General features: G+C 37.5%; 1 pseudogene; it reads left to right on the top strand.

Moving 5' to 3' along the window:
* Window positions 1-243: 243 nt before the first annotated feature.
* On the top strand, window positions 244-22,956 carry LOC141601731 (uncharacterized; annotated as a pseudogene).
* The last annotated feature ends 403 nt before the right edge of the window (window positions 22,957-23,359 follow it).

The following is a 23,359-nucleotide window of genomic DNA, read 5'->3' as shown; positions in this document are numbered from 1 at the left end:
AGGAGAATTTTCCAGTTATATTATTGAGAAACTTGGACCCTGTTGCAGGTCTGTGCAATGGTACCCGGCTAATTTGCAAGCGTTATTTTTTCCAAACATGATTAAGTGCGAGATATCCACAGGTAAAATGATGATCAAGCATTGTGTGCTTATATTAATATTCATCCTGTGTGTACCAATCTTCAACAGAAGAACAATTATCTTCGTTTTCAGATTGTTGTTCTTCTTTGTTGATAATTAAAAATGGGTGCTCATGTTTCGAAAGAAATTGAAAAGAGAAAATCATTATCAGTCGAGAAGAAGACTTTGGTTGATATTAAACAAAAATGTGGTTGTGATTATCCAAGATGTGAGTACCGCCCAACTGACAGGAAAAACTGGATGGCAGGCCTTGATCCATGTAGCGATTCTTATCTGATATATGGTCTCAAGTATACCTCGTGTATTTGTATTAGATTTGCATATAGGCCTGGGCCACACCCTCGAGGAGGAGAGAGTCTCCGCTTTATAAACCCAAGGAGGTTCCATCCCAAACCAATTGATGTAAAATTGGCACTAATTGAATCTGAACAGTACATTGGACTGTTCGTTAATATTGTCGCAGCGGAATATAATTAAAGTGTTATTTTTGGTTTTTGTATGATAATGAACGAAAATAGTAAAGGATATGAAGTAAATTGCACTCCTTCCTCACAAGAAATTTGTAACAACTCACAACTGGTTTGTATGACTCTCTCACCTTGCAAGGATTGACTCACACTCAACTTTCAACCACGCAAGGAAGAAAAAAAACACTAATCTCTCAAGACTAGCAAGGGATGCTCGCAAGCAATTAAGCGTAAAACTTAATAACTTGATTCAATATTCGATGTCTATAAAATATGAAGGACATATACCTTATTTATAGTCTATAGGAACCAATCTAACATACCCTATATCGATTTCCATCAATTACCATAACACAAATTACTTGCCTACCAAGCTAGCTAGAATTAGGAAAGAACTAGAATTAGGAAAGATTTCCTAAAGATTTTAGGAAAGTATTACAACAATTCTTAATTAAATAATTAACTCGAATTAAATAAACTATTGTACCTTTATTGTACTTATTCCTAAATTTTAAACATACTAGGATATGACTCCATAAGCAAGAAGCCTCGACATCACTACCTTGGATGCCAAGTAAACACGTGAACTTGTCTGAATAACATTGGAGGATTTTGAACAGTCCTGACGTGTGTTCAATAATCTTCATTTCGACAGATTCCATTCCAATACTTCGTTATTACCAATTGCTCATGCATCATTCTCCCTTTCTTTTTGAGAATTTGCCCTCAAATTTTGAAGATGTTTGATGCCGCCGGGATAAAAAAAAGGAACCAACTAAACCTAACCATGATCGTAGTTATGATTCCATGTAGAATTTTTGTGAAATCCTTCAATGTAACAATCCTCATGTAGCTTATAGGACCCTCGAGTTGTTTGTTATTATAGCTCCCCTTAAACCACCTTTGCTTGTGCTTTCCACCCCACCACCCTCCATGCACAATTGTAGCAAAATTAAAATAATACTTCCTCAAAACAACTGGATCTTCTTGAGCAACCATTGTAATCTAATTTAGTAAGAAATTACATAAACAATTCTGACCATATAACTTCTTGTCGATGGATTTATCAAGTTGTGACTTGTAAGGTTGATCAATGTGATAATCCAACAACATATTATTGCATATTAATTTCTTACCCAACATTGGTAGCATTGTAGGATCGTTATAGCCTGCATTATCATCCTTTTTCACGCCAGTTTTATCATCAAGCAAAATCAGAACTTCTTTGGTATGATTCACCATCAAATTATCATTGTGCTCTTCAAAAACTTCTTCAACATGCTCTTCTTCTTCTTCACGTGCAACTTCAAAAGATTTAACCTTTTCCTCCATAATTGGATCAGCTTCGAGGTGTAAGTTGCGAGCCACCGACTCTTCTTGATCATCATCACTTAATGGATCAATGATATATGTTTCAAACTCACCTTCCTTGTGACACCCCTCGTTGAGGTAAAGACATTAAAGTAAAATGCAGCGGAAAACACGGGGTTTTAAAACTTTTTGGGACTTCTATTGAAGTCCAACGCGAGGTATCACTAACACGATAAGTAAGTCTAGATAGTTAAGTTTAAGTTTACAACACAAGTCAATTTATTGGGGAAAAGATATCCCACGAATTAACATAGTTCAAAAGTAGGTGAGTCTATTAAATGATAACTAAATAAGGTCCGAGGTAAGAACTCGCTAGCTCACACGGTCTTCCCCACTTAAGCTTCATCACCAACCTGTCATTCATAATAAATATGAAAGCCACAGTCAGTGGGAAGTAACTCAGGGTTCTCCCAGCCACAATATGTCAAAATACAAGTAATTAGGAATTTAATTAAATAAACAAGCATAAGAGTAAATACTTACGGTATTACGAAAATCATGATTAGTGGGCATAAGAAAATAAGAATGGTAAAGCACAAACGAGAGAAGAATTATTAGGTCAAACTGTCACACACCAACTCGACTCACATGTAAGACAAATACAAAGAACAGACAGACAAGACGGACAACCTAGACTCCAACCTCTTGGTAGGACGACGATCATAATACGGTCCTAGTCTAAACCTGGATCCGTGGATCCAGACTCTCGGGATGGACGACACCCGATTCGACAAACGATACCAAATCGTATCCAAGACTCGAAACATGGCACGCACTCATATCCAAAGGTCGAGTAACCTCTAATCGGAAACATGGCACGCACTCGTATCCAAAGGTCCGAAGAAAGGCGGAAGGGTATCCTAATCCGGAAACATGGTACGCACTCGTATCCAAAGGTCCGAAAAGGCTAATAAGGTATTGTCAAGTCGTCATGCAATGTAAATCGTCGCACATGGGTCAAAAGGGTATGTCCATGGTTTTGCATGATCATAACATGAATAAGTCTTAAAGTAACCAATTATCGATAGGAAAGAAGATACATGCATAACTCAATCATTATTAGAAGTCGCAAGTGAAATAGAGCAAACAGGGGACTCCCAGCCCGGTGGTGGTGTCTTGGTGCCAAGACCCCACCACTGGGCAACATGCGAATATTGAAAATTAATTAAAACTTACAGTGCTCTCCCAGCCGGTTGGTGGACCGGCTGCCGGCCCACCGGCTGGGAGTACAAGCCAAATCCCAATTTCACAAAAACTTACAGAAACTTCCCAGCCGGTCGGTAGACCGGCTGCCGGTCCACCAGCTGGGAATACGGCCAAATCTCAAAATCACATAAAATCTTCAGTGCACTCCCAGCCGGTTGGCAGACCGATCCGGTCGACCATTACTGGGAATACAAGCTACGGAATTGTCTCAAAAACTTACAGAATCTCCCGGTAGGCAGACACACATTGCTTGGTTGACCGTGGGAGTACATACACACGGGTTCAATGCAAATCGACTTCCAAACCATTTGAAACCAACAAAAATCGTTTCCCATAAATTGTTTACGTATCCTAGCATGATTCTAACTCGGAAAAACAACATATTTGAGCATGTGAATGGGTAATTTCGGATTCAAGAGATGTAGCATGAGATTTTCCACTAAACATGTGAGAATTTCAAACAAGCATGATATTCAACATCCAAATTAGCACTAATCATGAAAGATACAACTTTTAACATTCATATGAGATTATAACTATATAAAACCACACAATTTTAACATAAAAGTCGAGTAACCCATCACCGTTACCTTTTTTGCACTTCAATCTTCTAAAGACTCGTCAATGATGTAGCTATCCTCCTCCGGGTTGTCCAAGTTCTCCCCTAAACACAAAAATAAAGCTATTAAGTCAAGAACCCATGTTCTTGTAAGATGAAAATATCGAAATAGAGGAAAAGATGGTAACTTTCTTACTTAGAAAGAAGGGAAATGAGAAAAGGAAGAGAATGACGCGAAAATGGACGAGATTGGTGAAGAATTGAGTGAGTTATGGTGATTTTAGGGTTGAGAGCAAAGGGTTTAACAATGGTGGAGTGTTTGTTGGGAAATTTCAGAAATTAGAAATGAGGGAGATGAAGTTGTGAGGGTTTAGTTGGGGGTTAGTGTAGAGGAAAGAGGAGGGAAAAGACCCATGAGCCAAGTTAAGCCCAATAACTCAAAATGAGTCGGTATCCACTAGAATTTTCGTCCCGAGTCTACTATAACTCAAGACGGAGAATAATATTATTTAAATCTACACTATTATTACCGTTATACGACTATGACGATATTTTATGAAAATAAGCTTTAAATAATAATTATTTAATAAAAATTACTTAAAAGTTTATTTAAAAATATAAGGAAAGCGCGGGGTGTTACAATCATCCCACCTTTTAAAAAGTTTCGCCCTCGAAACTTGAAACGAAAAGGTATTACCTTAAGAAAACAAACTAGGGTACTTGACACGCATGGAAACTTCTGGCTCCCAAGTCTCTTCTTCTACATCACCACACTTCCACAAAACCTTCACTAAGGGCACCACTTTGCTCCTTAGCTTCTTCTCCTTCTTATCCAAGATACGAATCGGTCTCTCCTCGAAAGAAAGACTAGGCTCAAGCTCGGGAATCTCATTTTGCAACACATGACTAGGGTCGCTAATGTATTTCCTAAGTTGAGAAACATGGAAGACATCATGAACTTTACCCAAACTCGGGGGCAAATCCAACCTATAAGCCACGGAACCAATCCTCTTTATCACTTCATAAGGTCCAATGTACTTTGGACTCAACTTCCCTTTGACTCCAAATCTCTTTACTCCTTTCATCGGGGACACTTTCAAGAACACTTTATCTCCAACTTCAAATTCCAAGGGTCGTCGGCGAACATCGGCATAAGACTTCTGGCGATCTTGGGCGGCTCTCATTCTTTCACGGATGAGCTTCACTTGATCAATTGTCTCGGCTAACTTGTCGGGTCCTAGGTCACGAACGTCACTTGCTTGATCCCAACAAATCGGACTACGGCATTTCCTTCCATAAAGGGCTTCATAAGGGGCCATCTTGATAGAAGCATGATAACTATTGTTGTAAGAAAATTCCACCAAAGGTAAGCTCTTCTCCCAACTAGAATGGAAGTCAAGGGCACAAGCACGCAACAAGTCTTCTAGAGTTTGAATCGTCCTCTCGGATTGTCCATCGGTAGCGGCATGAAAAGCGGTACTCATCAACAACTTACTACCCATAGCATCTTGCAAAGCTTTCCAAAATCTTGAACAAAACCTCGGGTCACGATCCGAAATGATTTCCTTAGGAACACCATGGTAACGAACGATCTCCTCCGCATAGGCACTAGCAAGACGGTCTAAACTCCAAGTCTCTTTGATAAGAATGAACCTAGCACACTTGGTCAACCTATCCACGACAACTCATACGGCATCTTTTCCACCGACGGTCTTGGGCAAGACCATCACAAAATCCATGGAAATGGACTCCCACTTCCATAAAGAAACATCCAACGGTTGTAGCAAACCACCGGGTCTCTTATGCTCAATCTTCACTTGCTGACAAGTAAGACATCTTCCAACATATGACACAACGTCATTCTTCATGTTAGGCCACCAAAACTGAAGTTTCAAATCTTATACATCTTATCTCCTCCGGGGTGAATCGAATAAGGGGATAGATGAGCTTCATCGAGAACTCTCTTCCTCAAGTCAACGGCATCGGGCACATACATGCGTCCTCGGTAACGAAGGTAACCTCTAGCATCAATCTCACAATCCTTAGCTTTCCCTTCAAGAAGCTTGGCTTGAAAACTTTTAAAGGTAGCATCGTCCACAAGGCTATCTAGAATCTCACGGTGAAGAACGGGCTCGGCAACCATAGCACCAAGATAATCAAAACCACTCTCCACAAGTTGCAAACTTAACTTACGAAACTCGGCACAAAGGTCATCGGGGAGCACACGAATAGCACTCAAGGAGTGAGTAGACTTCCTACTAAGGGCATCGGCAACCACATTTGCCTTTCCTTCATGATATAACAACTCCAAGTCATAATCATTCACCAACTCCAACCAACGTCGTTGTCTCATATTCAAATCCTTTTGGGTGAAGATATATCTCAAACTCTTATGATCGGTGTAGATGCGGCAATGGACTCCAATGAGGTAGTGTCTCCACATCTTCAAAGCATGAACAACGGCGGCTAACTCCAAATCATGAGTGGGATAGCTCACCTCATGAACTCTTAATTGCCGCGAAGCATTGGCAACTACTCTTCTATTTTGCATGAGAACACAACCCAAACCCATCTTAGAAGCATCACAAAACACATCAAAATCAACTCCATCCTCGGGCAAGGTCAACACGGGAGCGGTAGTCAACCTCTTCTTCAACTCTTGGAATGCATCTTCACAAGCCTCGGTCCACACAAACTTGGTCTCTTTCTTCAAAAGTTGAGTCATCGGTCTAGCAAGCTTGGAAAAATCTTTCACGAAACGACGGTAGTAACCTGCCAAACCCAAGAAACTACGGATCTCACCAACATCGGTTGGACTCTTCCACTCAATCACGACTTCAATCTTCGAAGGATCTACCATGACACCATCCTTAGATATCACATGGCCTAGAAAAGACACCTTAGACAACCAAAATTCACACTTGGAGAATTTGGCAAACCACTTTTGACGACGGAGGATTCCCAAAATGATACGGAGGTGATCGGCATGCTCTTCTTCGGACTTGGAAAAGATGAGGATATCGTCAATGAAGACCACAACACACTTGTCCAAGAACTCACTAAAAGTTCGGTTCATTTGATCCATGAAGATGGAGGGGGCATTGGTCAAACCAAAGGGCATCACCTTAAACTCGAAATGTCCATATCTCGTGCTAAAGGAGGTCTTAGGGATATCAGACTCACGAACGGGAATTTGATGATAACCGGATCTCAAATCAATCTTGGAGAAGGTAGAAGCACCTTTGAGTTGATCAAAAAAATCTTCAATTCTTGGTAGAGGATACTTGTTCTTGATGGTAACACGGTTAAGCTCACGGTAGTCAATGCAAAGTCTCATGGATCCATCTTTCTTCTTCACAAAGAGAACGGGAGCACCCCAAGGTGAGGCACTAGGTCTAATGAATCCTTTCTCAATCATCTCATCAAGTTGCTTTCTCAACTCCTTCAACTTGGTTGGCGCCATACGGTACGAGGCTTTAGCAATCGGACCGGTTCCGGGTTCAAGGTCGATAGAGAACTCAACATCACGTTCGGGAGGAATTCCGGGCAACTTTTCGGGAAAGACATTGGCGAACTCACAAACCACGGGCACTTCTTCGATCTTCGGTAAGGGAGGGGAGGTAGAAGTCACCACACAAAGGAAGATTTGGTAACCTTTCCTCCTCATACTCATCAACTTCAAAGCGGAAATCAACTTCACACCTTCTTAGGAACGGACTCCTCTATAAGACACACGAGTGCCTAGCGGACTCTTGAGGCAAATCTTTTGGTCTCTACACTCGAATCTTGCATCATACTTTGACAACCAATCCATACCCAAAATTACATCGAATTCCTCAAGGGGAAAACGAAGTAGGTTAGCGGGGAATAAGGTTCCCGAAATAGAGATAGGAATGTTGGAGAAATAAAGGGAACAAGAGAACATCTCTTCGGAAGGTAAGGATATAGAAGTTTCCTCACTAGGAATTGGTTCAATGGCTAGCTTTTCGGAGAATTTGGAAGATATAAAAGATAAAGTTGCGCCGGTATCAAATAAAATGAGGCAAGGTTGATCAAAAATTGAGAACATACCCGTAATGATATCGGGATGAGCGGCGGCTTCGGCTCGACTCATGACAAAGATAGTTCCTCTCGGCTTAGCATTTGGAGTAGAAGCATCCTTCTTCTCGGGGCAATCGGCCATACGGTGTCCGGGCTTCTTACAATGAAAGCAAGTCAAGGGCTTGCCATAGCATCCAACTCCGGGGTGTGGGGCTTGTCTACAATGTTAGCACTTACGATCTTTCCCAAGCCTATTAGTTGAGGTGTGAACTTGTCCTCTTGGTTCTTGATCTCTGGGTTCTGGTACTCTTGGTTCTTGTCCTCCATGGTCTTGCATCCTCGGCACAAACCTTCTCTTGTTGGCATAGTTGGAAGTAGAAGACACAAATGGTCTCTTGCCATGAAAGTTAGAACGATAAGAATGAGAAGAGGAGTGGGTTTTGGAATCTTCTTCAATGGCCTTCAAAGAGCTTTCGGCCCAAATAGCATCATCATAGACTTCCACAAAGGTAGTTGAGCTTCTTCTCACCATGCTTTCCACCTTAGGATTTAACTTGTTCTTGTAGAAGTAGACACGATCCTCTTCATCTTTCACGAACTTGGAGGCATAATGAGCAAGTTCATTAAACTTGTCGGTGTAGGCTTGAATTGATAGCTTCCCTTGCTTGAATTCCATGAATTCCTTCAATCTTTGTTGCTTGAGCTCCTTAGGGTAGAAGCGGGTTTCCACAAGTGATTTGAAGCGGCTCCAATCAAAGTTGGGGTCTTGAGTAGCGGTAGGACCGGTCAAAATCCACCATCTATCGGCTTCCTTCATAAGAAAGTGAGAGGCTAACCTCACCTTGTCCTCCTCTCGGGCATCAAAGAGAGAGAAGTTCTTCTCCATATCACGAAACCACTCCGAGAGAGCAACGGGATCTACTTCACCACCAAAGGTCTTAGCCTGTTCCTTGCTAGTTGACTTGCAATCCAAGCATAACTTCCTTGACGGTTAGCTTCGGGTGCAGGGGGAGCGGGTTGAGCATTTTGTTGATTAGCAAGTACTTGTGTGAGGGCTTGCATGATAGCATTTTCCACATTGGTCGGTCGTACCATCTTCTTTGCACAAGAGCAAACAAGTTAGAACCTATCACAAAACATACACAAAAAGGCTACCAACTTAGGTCCTTAATTCTACCCATCTCTCATTCATTATTCACGGTCAAGTTGAAATTTAAGTTGGGGTACACGTGTGTGCGTCGGGAGCAATATATGCTCTGATACCAACTGTGACACCCCTCGTTGAGGTATAGACATTAAAGTAAAATGCAGCGGAAAACACGGGGTTTTAAAAACTTTTTGGGACTTCTATTGAAGTCCAACGCGAGGTATCACTAACACGATAAGTAAGTCTAGATAGTTAAGTTTAAGTTTACAACACAAGTCAATTTATTGGGGAAAAGATATCCCACGAATTAACATAGTTCAAAAGTAGGTGAGTCTATTAAATGATAACTAAATAAGGTCCGAGGTAAGAACTCGCTAGCTCACACGGTCTTCCCCACTTAAGCTTCATCACCAACCTGTCATTCATAATAAATATGAAAGCCACAGTCAGTGGGGAGTAACTCAGGGTTCTCCCAGCCACAATATGTCAAAATACAAGTAATTACGAATTTAATTAAATAAACAAGCATAAGAGTAAATACTTACGGTATTACGAAAATCATGATTAGTGGGCATAAGAAAATAGGAATGGTAAAGCACAAACGAGAGAAGAATTATTAGGTCAAACTGTCACACACCAACTCGACTCACATGTAAGACAAATACAAAGAACAGACGGACAAGACGGAGAACCTAGACTCCAACCTCTTGGTAGGACGACGATCATAATACGGTCCTAGTCTAAACCTGGATCCAGACTCTCGGGATGGACGACACCCGATTCGACAAACGATACCAAATCGTATCCAAGACTCGAAACATGGCACGCACTCGTATCCAAAGGTCGAGTAACCTCTAATCGGAAACATGGTACGCACTCGTATCCAAAGGTCCGAAAAGGCTAATAAGGTATTGTCAAGTCGTCATGCAATGTAAATCGTCGCACATGGGTCAAAAGGGAATGTCCATGGTTTTGCATGATCATAACATGAATAAGTCTTAAAGTAACCAATTATCGATAGGAAAGAAGATACATGCATAACTCAATCATTATTAGAAGTTGCAAGTGAAATAGAGCAAACAGGGGACTCCCAGCCGGGTGGTGTACCGGCCGCCGGGCCACCGGCTGGGGCAACATGCGAATATTGAAAATTAATTAAAACTTACAGTGCTCTCCCAGCCGGTTAGTGGACCGGCTGCCGGCCCACCGGCTGGGAGTACAAGCCAAATCCCAATTTCACAAAAACTTACAGAAACTTCCCAGCCGGTCGGTAGACCGGCTGCCGGTCCACCGGCTGGGAATACGGCCAAATCTCAAAATCACATAAAATCTTCAGTGCACTCCCAGCCGGTTGGCAGACCGGCTGGGAATACAAGCTTGCGGAATTATCTCAAAAACTTACAGGAATCTCCCAGCCGGGCAGAACACCGGCTGCCGGTCGACCGGCCGGGAGTACATACACACGGGTTCAATGCAAATCGACTTCCAAACCATTTGAATCCAACAAAAATCGTTTCCCATAAATTGTTTACGTATCCTAGCATGATTCTAACTCGGAAAAACAACATATTTGAGCATGTGAATGGGTAATTTCGGATTCAAGAGATGTAGCATGAGATTTTCCACCAAACATGTGAGAATTTCAAACAAGCATGATATTCAACATCCAAATTAGCACTAATCATGAAAGATACAACTTTTAACATTCATATGAGATTATAACTATATAAAACCACACAATTTTAACATAAAAGTCGAGTAACCCATCACCGTTACCTTTTTTGCACTTCAATCTTCTAAAGACTCGTCAATGATGTAGCTATCCTCCTCCGGGTTGTCCAAGTTCTCCCCTAAACACAAAAATAAAGCTATTAAGTCAAGAACCCATGTTCTTGTAAGATGAAAATCTCGAAATAGAGGAAAAGATGGTAACTTTCTTACTTAGAAAGAAGGGAAATGAGAAAAGGAAGAGAATGGCGCGAAAAGGGACGAGATTGGTGAAGAATTGAGTGAGTTATGGTGATTTTAGGGTTGAGAGCAAAGGGTTTAACAATGGTGGAGTGTTTGTTGGGAAATTTCAGAAATTAGAAATGAGGGAGATGAAGTTGTGAGGGTTTAGTTGGGGGTTAGTGTAGAGGAAAGAGGAGGGAAAAGACCCATGAGCCAAGTTAAGCCTAATAACTCAAAATGAGTCGGTATCCACTAGAATTTTCGTCCCGAGTCTACTATAACTCAAGAGGGAGAATAATATTATTTAAATCTACACTATTATTACCGTTATACGACTATGACGATATTTTATGAAAATAAGCTTTAAATAATAATTATTTAATAAAAAATACTTAAAAGTTTATTTAAAAATATAAGGAAAGCGCGGGGTGTTACATTCCTCCTTTGTTTCATCTTTATGAATCTGACAGTCTGCTGTACGGTTTGGTAAAACAAAGTAAGGCATCATCTTCCTCAATTCTTGCAACGTGAGCGCTCTATTTTGTGGGCATTCATTTGCAATATGCCCATAACCTTGGCACTTGAAACAGCTTATCGAACTAATCTTCTTTGGCTCCATAGAAATCGGCTTCCCTTTATCTTTTGGATCTACTTTTGGTGCTTCATTAGGATGCATGATCGGATTGAAACTATCAAAAAGAAAATTGTTTCTTTTACATCATCATAGTTGGTGATTGATTTTTCTTCTTGTCTTGTTTCTCAAATTTAAGAGCAAGTCTACAAACATCATCAAACCCATCATAGTTCTAGATTTCAACTCGTTGAGCAATAGAAGGAATTAATCCTTTGATGAAACGAGCCACTCTCAATTCCTCCTTCTCTTCTAGATCACATATGATACTCATCTTTTCAAATTCTTTAATATACTCGGCTACGACCATATTATCTTGTGACAAAGCTTGCAACTTTAGATATTTCTCGTGTTCATAATCTTTAGGTAAGAATCTCTTCATAAGATGCTTCTTTAGTTTCTCCCAAGTATCGATCTTACTCTTCTTGTCTCTCTTTCTCTGTTTTTTCAAGTTTTCATACCACAACGATGCATATTTAGTGAGTTTTAGAATAGCTGCCTTGAATTGTTTATGCTCATCGTACTCCTTCTATTCAAAAACTCTTTCAGCTTGCCTAATCTAATCCAAGAACTTCTCGGGATCCAAATTACCATTGAAATTAGGTATGTCAAGCTTTAGGCCTCGATCATCATCGTTCTTACTTCCCTTCTTAAGTTTGGAAATTGCATCATCCTTTTCTGAATCTTAACCACCTGATCTACTTCGACTTGAACTACGCATCCTACCGCGGCCCTTTGGAACATCGACCAGCATATTTGAAAAATTCTTCATCATATATTTCATTTGAGCCATCGTTTCCTTCATCTCATCTATCTGACCTTGAAATGAGCTAGTAACGTCATTACCAAGCCCCTTGCTTGAGTTGAATCGACATCTCCTGGCATCTTCGCTTCCTAAGATTAATTTGTTAAGAAACAAATTAATAACCTAGCTCTGGTAACCAGTTTGATGTAAAATAGGTACGAATTGAATCTGAACAGTACATTGGACTGTTCGTTAATATTGTCACAGCGGAATTAAAGTGTTATTTTTGGTTTTTGTATGATAATGAACGAAAATAGTAAAGGATATGAAGTAAATTGCACTCCTTCCTAGCAAGAAATTTGTAACAACTCACAACTGGTTTGTATGACTCTCACCTCGTAAGGATTGACTCACACTCAACTTTCAACCTCGCAAGGAAGAAAAAAAACACTAATCTCTCAAGACTAGCAAGGGATGCTCGCAAGCAATTAAGTTTAAAACTCAACTTTTGATTCAATATTCGATGTCTATAAAATATGAAGGACATATACCCTATTTATAGTCTATAGGAACCGATCTAACATACCCTATATCGGTTTCCATCAATTACCATAACACAAATTACTTGCCTACCAAGCTAGCTAGAATTAGGAAAGAACTAGAATTAGGAAAGCTTTCCTAAAGATTTTAGGAAAGTATTACAACAACTCTTGATTAAATAATTAACTCGAATTAAATAAACTATTGTATATTTATAGTACTTGTTCCTAAATTTTAAGCATACTAGGATATGACTCCATAAGCAAGAAGCCTCGACATCACTACCTTGGATGCCAAGTAAACACGTGAACTTGTCTGAATAACACTGGAGCATTTTGAAAAGTCCTGACGAGTGTTCAATAATCTTCATTTCGACAGATTCCATTCCAATACTTCGTTATTACTAATTGCTCCTGCATCACCAATTGACGATGGGAGGAGTAGCCCCTTGTGTTATAAGCTAGATCACTCTTCTCTATTTCTCCGATGTGGGAGACCTACATGTGATTCTTCACAATTTGTGTAATTAATTTCTCTCTCATATAATATCGTCTTATATAAGTTTTTGTTTGATCCAGGGAAGTTGACGATAAACAAGATTGTAAGGCCAGGCACCCATGATTCTGCCACAAATAAGATTGACATATCTTTGATTACACGTCCTTTTGCCCAATGTCAATCCTTGTCCATCTATAAGCAGCTCGTGAGAGGGTCGAGGGTACTTGACATTCAGGTTGAAGAGAATCATTGGATTTGCCATGGCATCCTTAAGACATATAGCGTCGATGTGGTTCTAGACGACGTGAAGAAATTCCTATCTGAGACAACATCCGAGGTTATCATCCTCGAGAGTCGAGATCCGGACCGAATTTGGGCATGATGATCCTCCTGAATTCGACAAGTACCTCTAGGAAAAACTGTTGGAGTAAGTGTCCCCGACAATAATGCGATCAAAGTTGTCGATCATGATGATCACATGTTTAAATCTCATATTTAAGAATACATGAGGGAAAGTAATACTTTACTGTCAACTGGTCCACACATATCGGTAATGATTGGCTGACTAGAGTTTGACATTACGTAAATTTACGGTGTGGTGATCAGTTGATACCCTGAGGTCATACCTATAGGGTAATGCTCTTAATTGATTATTTAATTAATCGTATGCCGATGCGAGTTAATTAAATTGCTTAAAATTGACGGATGATTTTGTGAGTAAAATTAACGTGTCTTATTGTAATTCGATTAAATAAGATACAGTCTAAGTAATCGAATCGTTTTATTACTTAGATTAAATTATTGTTTACGAAACAATTAAAACAGGATGAATAATTTATTATGAACACAAGTAGTTGTGATTTATAATTATATAAACCATTTTGGTACAAATAATTAAGAATTACTAGTTAATTTTATTGTGACATATTTTATAAATATGTTGATTTTTAATATGTTAAAAATTACATAATATTGTCACATGTCATGTAACATGTGACATTAGACAAAATTGACAATTGACAAAGATAAAATGGAACCCCATTTTATACATGTGTGTACCGAAAATGGGGAGGGTTAGGGTTTTTAAATGTGTTGATTATTTTAAATAGAAAATACAATGATTACTCTTGTTTATAGCCATGCAACCCTATAGCTTTTGAAAAGAGCAACTTTTGCATGCATTGACTCCCATAAATCCCACCCACCACCCGGTTTTTCTACCTAGAGGAAGCCAAGGGTTTCTTCTATTATTATTCACTTATGTAACAATTTTTCTAGTGTTAGAAAGATATACAAAACTCTCTACATTCTGTGAAATACTTAGAGAAATAAATACTCATCAAATCCCCTCCTCTCAACCGAAATATAAGAGAACAGAATCAATATTTTGTGTCAATTTTAAGTTAGATTTTAATTAATACTTGATCATATTAATTATAATTATTAAGGGTGTTGCTTTGGGTATAATTCCTTGGGAGAGATTCTCCACTTGAATCTTATTCTTCCACCTTTGGAAAGCTCAAGAACTAGTAAGAAGGTGAACTTACTAGTGCCCATATTCCGAAATCATCAATGTAAGAATTGATTTTCTCCTTATACTTGTAATTGTTTTGCATGCATAAGATCCGATTTAATTTTATGACTAAATTAAACCTTCATATATTGGATATATAAACAAATGAGATGAATGAATCCCTACAAGTGGTATCAGAGCACAAGGTTGTTGCATGCAAAATCGGGTTTGTTTTTCCGAGTTAATTAGTTAACAAATAAAACTTGTTATTTAGGATTTATGAAGATAAATCATGAAATAATTTTGCATGTTAAAAGTTTCTGGTCCTAAATGGATTTTAGGTCATATGGGATGATTTATGGATTTTATTGTTCATTATATATATTATTGGCATTAAAATGTGATTTTTATGAGAAAAATGTCAATTTTGGACGAAAAATAGTTAAACTTCGAATTTTTCAGTAATTTTTGTATATGATTTCAGAAATATAATCTACTGGTTGCATGTTAAATTTCGTGAAAAACTAAGTTATTTTGCATAAAATATGAATTTTATAAGTCAAAATCGAATTTAAAGGGTTTATTAGGTTAATATGAGTTATATTTCGAATCTGGTCATGAAATTTTAATATGTTGTCACATGCATATTTACTCAATGTGTGTAAAATGTTTGGCTGTTTTGAACCATTTTTGCATGATTTATGAATTTGTGAGTAAAAATTCAATAAATAGTGACTTAAATTAGCCTATAATGCTAAAACATATTTCATGACTTAAGAAAAACGTCCAATGTTGTTTTTTAACCCACTTATCAGATCTAAAAGTGAAAAGTTGAATAAAATTAATTATCTCATATTTTAATGGTCATATTTGATAAAACCGATAAACCGCAACGATGTTTTTCTCGAAATGTTTTTCGAAATTTCAACCTAAGTTTTGAACATTATGAGTGTCATGGTATTTTCCAGAATATTCATGAGTTTTAGTTTCAAATTTTGAAATTATTTGAAATTATTATAATTTAATTTGGAGTTTATATTATAAATTGTATTTTTGGGTCCATTATGAACAATATTAAGAAATCAAGTTGAATTATTATCAAAATGTTAGTGAAGACTAAGTTTTGAGTCCTAAGATGGTTAGGGTAATTAACTTGAACATAAATATGAATTTATGTAACATATTGTGATTTTAATAAGTTAAATCACGCAAATCCATAAAAACCGATGTAATATACGATATTGGCTCTTAAAAGGCGATTTAGCATAAAATTAAGCATGTTCATACATATTTTAATGCTGAATTTTATTTATGATTGTCATATTTTTTGATTTATATAATTTTCGAATTATGTAATTTTACTTAGTATGGCCTTAGTTTTTTAATTGGTATTACCCGGAATGTATGGGAATATCGATTCGGTTGTAATTATTGTGATCTCGTATCACCGTTTGTAATTTAATAGATTTATTTTTTATTACAAATGTATAATAGGAAATTATGTAATTTTTAATTATTACTTGTAATTCCGGAGATCCTTGAAGACGGTGCCATTTGGAAAAGGCGTTGCGACAAGACGATGTTGCCTTAGAATGTGTGCCAAGTGAAGTTCAAGGGACCAATGGAGTTGGTTTCCGAATTTGTAATAGTTAATTAAATTTTCTTTTTAGGAAGGCCATACTAGGATTTTATATTTATGCTTTGCATTTTATTTATATGTTTGCATGCATCGCTAAATCGCCATAACTAAACATGCATTCTATTTTAATCGAGTCATCAACCGTGTCAATTATAATTATCGTAGTTCACCGCTTTAGTTCGCTTAAAACGTAATAGATAATAAATTGACATAACCTCTCGCTATATTAATAATTGAGATTTAGCCTTACCAAATAGTAGAAACCATGAATCCTAATTTCATAAGGGAGTTAATCCGGCTTCACCGTAATACAAATCTTGTTACGTTGGGTAAGTGGGTAGTAAAATGTTATTACATCGAAATTTGGATTGAGGTCAACGGAAGTATTCGAGACCGTAGTCGCATGTGTTCCGGGATAAATATAAATATTAGAGTAATTTTATCGACCGAGAGTTCTAGAAGTAGAATCGATTAAAGAGTTAATCCACCGAGTTATATTGATAAGGGATGAATCGGCTCACCGTGCCCGAATTGATATGAATTTGGATCTCGGGATCATTTATAATAGTTGGGTAGAGGTCACTATATAAATGCTTAAAACTTGTTTAAAATGTTTACAATTATTATTAAAACAATAAATGTTTTATTATTCCTTCTATTTTGTTTTGTAGTCCGCTTTTATTTCTCAATAACAAATGGCCGCACCAAACACCAACGCAAACACTCTCACTAATGTTTCATGGCTCCGATCCTTTATGGATCGATGTAAACTTGAAAAGAATGGGTCAAATTTCACAGATTGGGACGCACAAATTCGCTTGGCCGCGGAGGGTGACGATAAGATTCGTTACCTTACCGAGGCCTCTCCCGCCGCACCTACCGCTAGGTCTACTCCCGCCGCTAGGCAAGCCTATGAGACTTACCAAAAGGAGTCGGCCGCGATCAAAAATGTGTTGATCTTCTCAATGGAGGCCGAACTCCAAAGGAGTGCTATAAAGATTAGCACCGCCTATGAGATCTATACGAATCTTGTGACCATGTTTTCACAAGCTCCGAGGATCATTTAATATGAAGCGGCTTCCGCATTCTTTGATCTCAACATCAAGGAGAGCCAAAAAGTTAGCCCTCATGTGCTCAAATTAATGGAGCATGCTGAGACCTTGAAAATGCAAAAGGTAGAGATTCCCGAGGAACTCATCATTGATCGAATTCTTCATTCCTTGAACAAGGTTAAGGCATATGTTTAATTCAGGGTGAATTTTAATATGCAAAACTTGAAAGTATCCCTCGATGAATTGCACAAAATGCTTGTGCAAGCCGAGAGGGAGATGAGGCTAAATGCTAGCACCACCAAGGATGTGCTCAACATTAATCAAAAGAGCAAAGGCAATTTCAAGAAAGGTGGTCACAAGGGAAAGAAGCAAACTCCCTACAAGAACAAAGGAAAAGCTTGTGAAGCTAGCTCTTCAAAGCCCAAGAAGGGTGCCCCCTCCGGGGACAAATGCACTATTGTAATGGTGTTGGGCATTGGAAGAGGAATTGTCCTAAGTAACTAGGCGACATCAAATCTGGAAAGATCACTCCAGTAGGTAAATGACTATCCCTTCTTTTATGTTTCTAATTCAACTTTGGTATTTTGATACAAGTTGTGATAAAGTATCCCCTTTTTATTGTAGTTAGGGCCTCCTCCAAGCAACAACAAGGGTAAGGAAAAGCAAGCTTAATAGATTGTGAGGGAGATAGGAGTAGCCACCCATGAAGCTTAGCTTTATTTATTGTCTTTAATTTCATGTTGTGTTTCGAATTCTAGAACTATTTTAATTTCCTTGTTTGACATGGAAATTTGTTTTAATCTTTGAACAATGGTTGTAATTTTGGATTAATAGTGACTTGGTTTGCAACCCAAGTCACTACGTTTATCGTACTTTAATTGTTCTAAAATTCATCTTTATATGCTTGACATAGAAACATATGAATATCTACTTAAATTGATCCAATAGACAATTATAATGATAGATTCATTATATGTCCATAAGCTTGGAGTTTGTGTATGATCGATTATAAATTAATATTGAGTTAATGAACTCACTTAAGGGAAACTTAATAACCTACATACACCCATTAAATCTTTAAAAATCGAATAAGTCTATTAATCTATGTGATATCTCTCCTTCTTCACCAGAACATCATTTGTGTCACAAAAGCTATCTTTTGAATATTTAGTGTATTTATTCTAAATATAGAGTGGGAGTAATATTAAGACACAAAGAATGATTTGTATACCTTGGGTAGATCAGATCTATATAAGAGACACAAAGAATGATTTGTATACCTTGGGTATATGAGATCTATATAAGAGAAAATAATTTGTATACATTACTAATTATGTATAGATGGAATCCATGTGAACAAACCAAAAGAAGATGTTCTTAGGGTAACTACGTGAGGAGACCAAAAGAAGATGTTCTTAAGGAAACTACGTAAGGAGACCAAAAGAAAGTACTTAAAGGAACATGACTAATGAAAAGACTTAACATAAAGATTCTTGTTTGATTATAATCAAACTAAACATAAAGATTCAACGTTAACGTTTACTTAAGAGCCTAATGAAACGAAATGCATCCTTGAATATAAATGAGATTTATGATTAAGAGTTGCATAGAAAGACATATCGATGTCTATAATAGCTAAGTTAATGGTTAACCATGCTAGAGTCATTGCTAAACTTCATGAAAATGGACAAGTTATACCTCTTTCCGAAATGAGTATTTTGAGAGGGACGTATGAACTCCATATTGAATTTTACATTTTAGTAATGACATTGCTTCGCTTCATTTTAAGAATGAATAAGTTAGAGATTAAAATCTCTTTCCATTGTTAGAGATCGAAACCTCTTTCCAAATAGGTATTTTGAAAGGATATGTTGATAACATATGTGGTTTTATCATAACAACCTAGCAAAGCAAAAATGATTTCAATTCATGAAATGTTTCGATTGAGTGGTCAAACACAAAACATGTGAAATTGAGTGGGAGTTTGAAATTGTCATGTACAGACATGAGATTTAGTGGGAGTAATCATCCTCCATGAATTTTACAACTTATTACTCATTGAGAATGACGAGCATATACTATCTTTGATAAAGAAAGCACTTAAGTTTTCAATTCTGGATGAATATGGACTAAGATGAATCCAATTAAAACATGGGATGTTGGATTGGCATTAAGATGCGCACATCAAATCAACAAGATACGTAGGTTATTCATATCGATGAAGATGGAATTACCATGAGAAGTTCATGGTCATTCATTGAACCTAAGAACTGTTGACTACATGATTAAGATCACTAATGTTTCCGCCATTAGAATAATCATGCACATCTCCTAAATAAATCATATGCTTAGAGCATGATGAGTCATTGGTAAGCCATATAAGAATCGTCATGAATTCTCGAGGAGAACTAATGAGCTATTCTAGAGTTTGGAAGAACACTCAGTTGTGTGATAAGAAGTTACACATGCTGGAGTTTCCAAACACATAAGGATTTATGAAGATCCTAAGCCAATTACGCTAAGAGAAATAAGAATTTGGAAGGATACTTGGTTGTGGTAAGAAGTTACACAAAACTAGTATTTTCTAATATGCAAGGATTTGTGAGAAGTCCTAGACTAATCATCTTGAAAATTGTTGCAGGATCCTACAAAACATATACCTAGTGCATTGTGAGTTGGTGGAACACTTGACTAGTGCAAGTTGTATCATCCACCATAATCCAAATTGTTGGTTATGTGATAACAACAAAAGGGTTTCTTACAAGATTAAAGAACCAAAGTCTAGTTCGAAGACTAGACATGTGCTTGGTAGAGTTCATGCTATGAGAGATGACATGAAAATAAGGGAAATCGCAATTCGAAAGTTTGAGCACGTGGACACATGGTGTGTTGAACTTTTATTGCATCAAAAAGTGTTAACACACTTGTAAGACATATGGTAGTAATATGGTATTTACCACTCAAATGAAATGTCTACATTTATTGTTTGAGTTATCATTAACTCATCTTGTACTTTGTTACATCCAAACAGGTTGTAGAGACAATATTGAGCCCCGTTAAAGTGAACCCGGATTAACATGGTATTTTGCCCATAGTCACTTGTATAAGGTGACGTCTCGAAGTGACTAGAATGTGATGCGATTGATGGCAAGTTCAAGTGCCATAGAGTCATAAAAGATGACTAGTCAATCACATAGGCAGACTGTAAGGGACACTCTGTCGGGCTTATGACCGCTTATAGAGTTCTGGCAAATTTATATAGCCTGGTCGTGGCGAGAGCTACTATAGTATTCTAATGAGACGATTCTTTTGACTAAAGACTATTCTCCGAAGGTGGCACAGTTTCAGAGTAACTTTGATTTGTGTTCCTACGACCTTCGTAAATGGGGTCAAATGGGCTTATTTTGGGTTATGATGAGCTGTGGCTAGTCGAAGGGAATAGTGCGATAGGAATTGTCCACCTCTTTGTCAGGATTAAAACAATATCTCAGCGCCACTCGAGGAGTAATGAACTAGAAATGCGTGGCCACGCTCGGAAGGTATCTATGGTAGATAATTACGGTCAATCAGTTATTCTCCAGATCGAGGAAACCACTCTCGATATGATCACTTGCAAGTACGACCTGAAAGACACCTTGCATTGAGTGGGAGATAGTAATAGGACAAGAGAATTGGTGACGCACACTTGTCGAGGACAAGTGGGAGATTGTTGGAGTAAGTGTCCCCGACAATAATGCGATCACAGTTGTCGATCATGATGATCACATGTTTAAATCTCATATTTAAGAATACATGAGGGAAAGTAATACTTTATTGTCAACTGGTCCACACATATCGGTAATGATTGGCTGACTAGAGTTTGACATTACTGTCGTACGACGGTGGTGATCAGTTGATACCCTGAGGTCATACCTATAGAGTAATGCTCTTAATTGATTATTTAATTAATTGTATGCCGATACGAGTTAATTAAATTGCTTAAAATTGACGGATGATTTTGTGAGTAAAATTAACGTGTCTTATTGTAATTCGATTAAATAAGATACGGTCTAAGTAATCGAATCGTTTTATTACTTAGATTAAATTATTGTTTACGAAACAATTAAAACAGGATGAATAATTTATTATGAACACAAGTAGTTGTGATTTATAATTATATAAACCATTTTGGTTCAAATAATTAAGAATTACTAGTTAATTTTATATGTGACATATTTTATAAATATGTTGATTTTTAATATGTTAAAAATTACATAATATTGTCACATGTCATGTAACATGTGACATTAGACAAAATTGACAATTGACAAAGATAAAATGGAACCCCATTTTATACACGTGTGTACCGAAAATGGGGAGGGTTAGGGTTTTTAATTGTGTTGATTATTTTAAATAGAAAACACAATGATTACTCTTGTTTATAGCCATGCAACCCTATAGCTTTTGAAAAGAGCAACTTTTGCATGCATTGGCTCCCATAAATCCCACCCCCACCCGGTTTCTACCTAGAGGAAGCCAAGGGTTTCTTATATTATTATTCACTTATGTAACAATTTTTCTAGTGTTAGAATGATATACAAAACTCTCTACATTTTGTGAAATACTTAGAGAAAGAAATATTCATCAAATCCCCTCCTCTCAACCGAAATATAAGAGAACAGAATCAATATTTTGTGTCAATTTTAAGTTAGATTTTAATTAATACTAGATCATATTAATTATAATTATTAAGGGTGTTGCTTTGGGTATAATTCCTTGGGAGAGATTCTCCACTTGAATCTTGTTCTTCCATCTTTGGAAAGCTCAAGAACTAGTAAGAAGGTGAACTTACTAGTGCCCATATTCCGAAATCATCAATGTAAGAATTGATTTTCTCCTTATACTTGTAATTGTTTTGCATGCATAAGATCTGATTTAATTTTATGACTAAATTAAACTTTCATATATTGGATATGTAAACAAATGAGATTAATGAATCCCAACAAAAACTTGGGGATCACTTGATTCATCAGGATGATCACATCTTTGGTAAGACTGTAGCTGAGTTACTCCCTAAACGAGTCATTTGTGTATGGAAGCCGAGGAAGTCCGCAACTCTGAAACACGATAGCCTACTTTGTAGTGCCGGGTATTTGAAGGATAATTGGATCGATAATAATTTGCCATCAACCAAATTTGAGAGCAATTTAAAGCACTTGGGTGAACAACCACCTGTGTCATCTAAGACGTTTTTCTACCGGGTCGAAAATACCTTCATCCCTCAAGCTGATAACCCAATTTTATGTGTGAGACCCGTGACGGATCGGATCCATGGATATGCGAGGTTGTTTATGACTCGGTGCTTTTCCAGGGGCATTGTTGATCGCTTGCAGGTTTTATCCATTTATATTATTGATACTGATTTTGTGGACGCTTGTGTTGCTCCTACCTCTGCTAGGATTGAAGGGGATGTGTGATTTTTAGAACCGATCGTTCTTTTTTCTTCCATATTCATTGTTTATACCAGTGCATATCAGTATGGGTTTTAAGTTAGATCTATTCTTCTGTAAATTGTGGTTTTTTTTTTTGTGAATTGTGGAAGATATTGTGATTTGATTTTTAAGTAAATTTGTTTTTTTTTTGCGAGAACGTTTTTTTATTAGATCGCTTAGATGCTTAATGATGCGTGCATTTAATATAGACTTTTTGTGCCGTATTTGCACGCATTTCTACGCATTATGTGTAGTGTTTAGCTACAAATGTCCCCTGAATAGGCTACTTTGGTTTGTCTTGTATTATTTACAGGTATGAATCGTAGAGGAGCAAAATCAAGCTTAATACATGTCCTTATGCATGCATTTAAGAGATGAGTTAATTTAG

Source organism: Silene latifolia, chromosome 1 (genome assembly GCF_048544455.1).
Source record: "Silene latifolia isolate original U9 population chromosome 1, ASM4854445v1, whole genome shotgun sequence".
Taxonomy (NCBI): Eukaryota; Viridiplantae; Streptophyta; class Magnoliopsida; order Caryophyllales; family Caryophyllaceae; genus Silene; species Silene latifolia.
The sequence above is the reverse complement of the archived record's forward strand: the minus strand, read 5'-3'. Positions and strand labels throughout refer to the sequence as shown.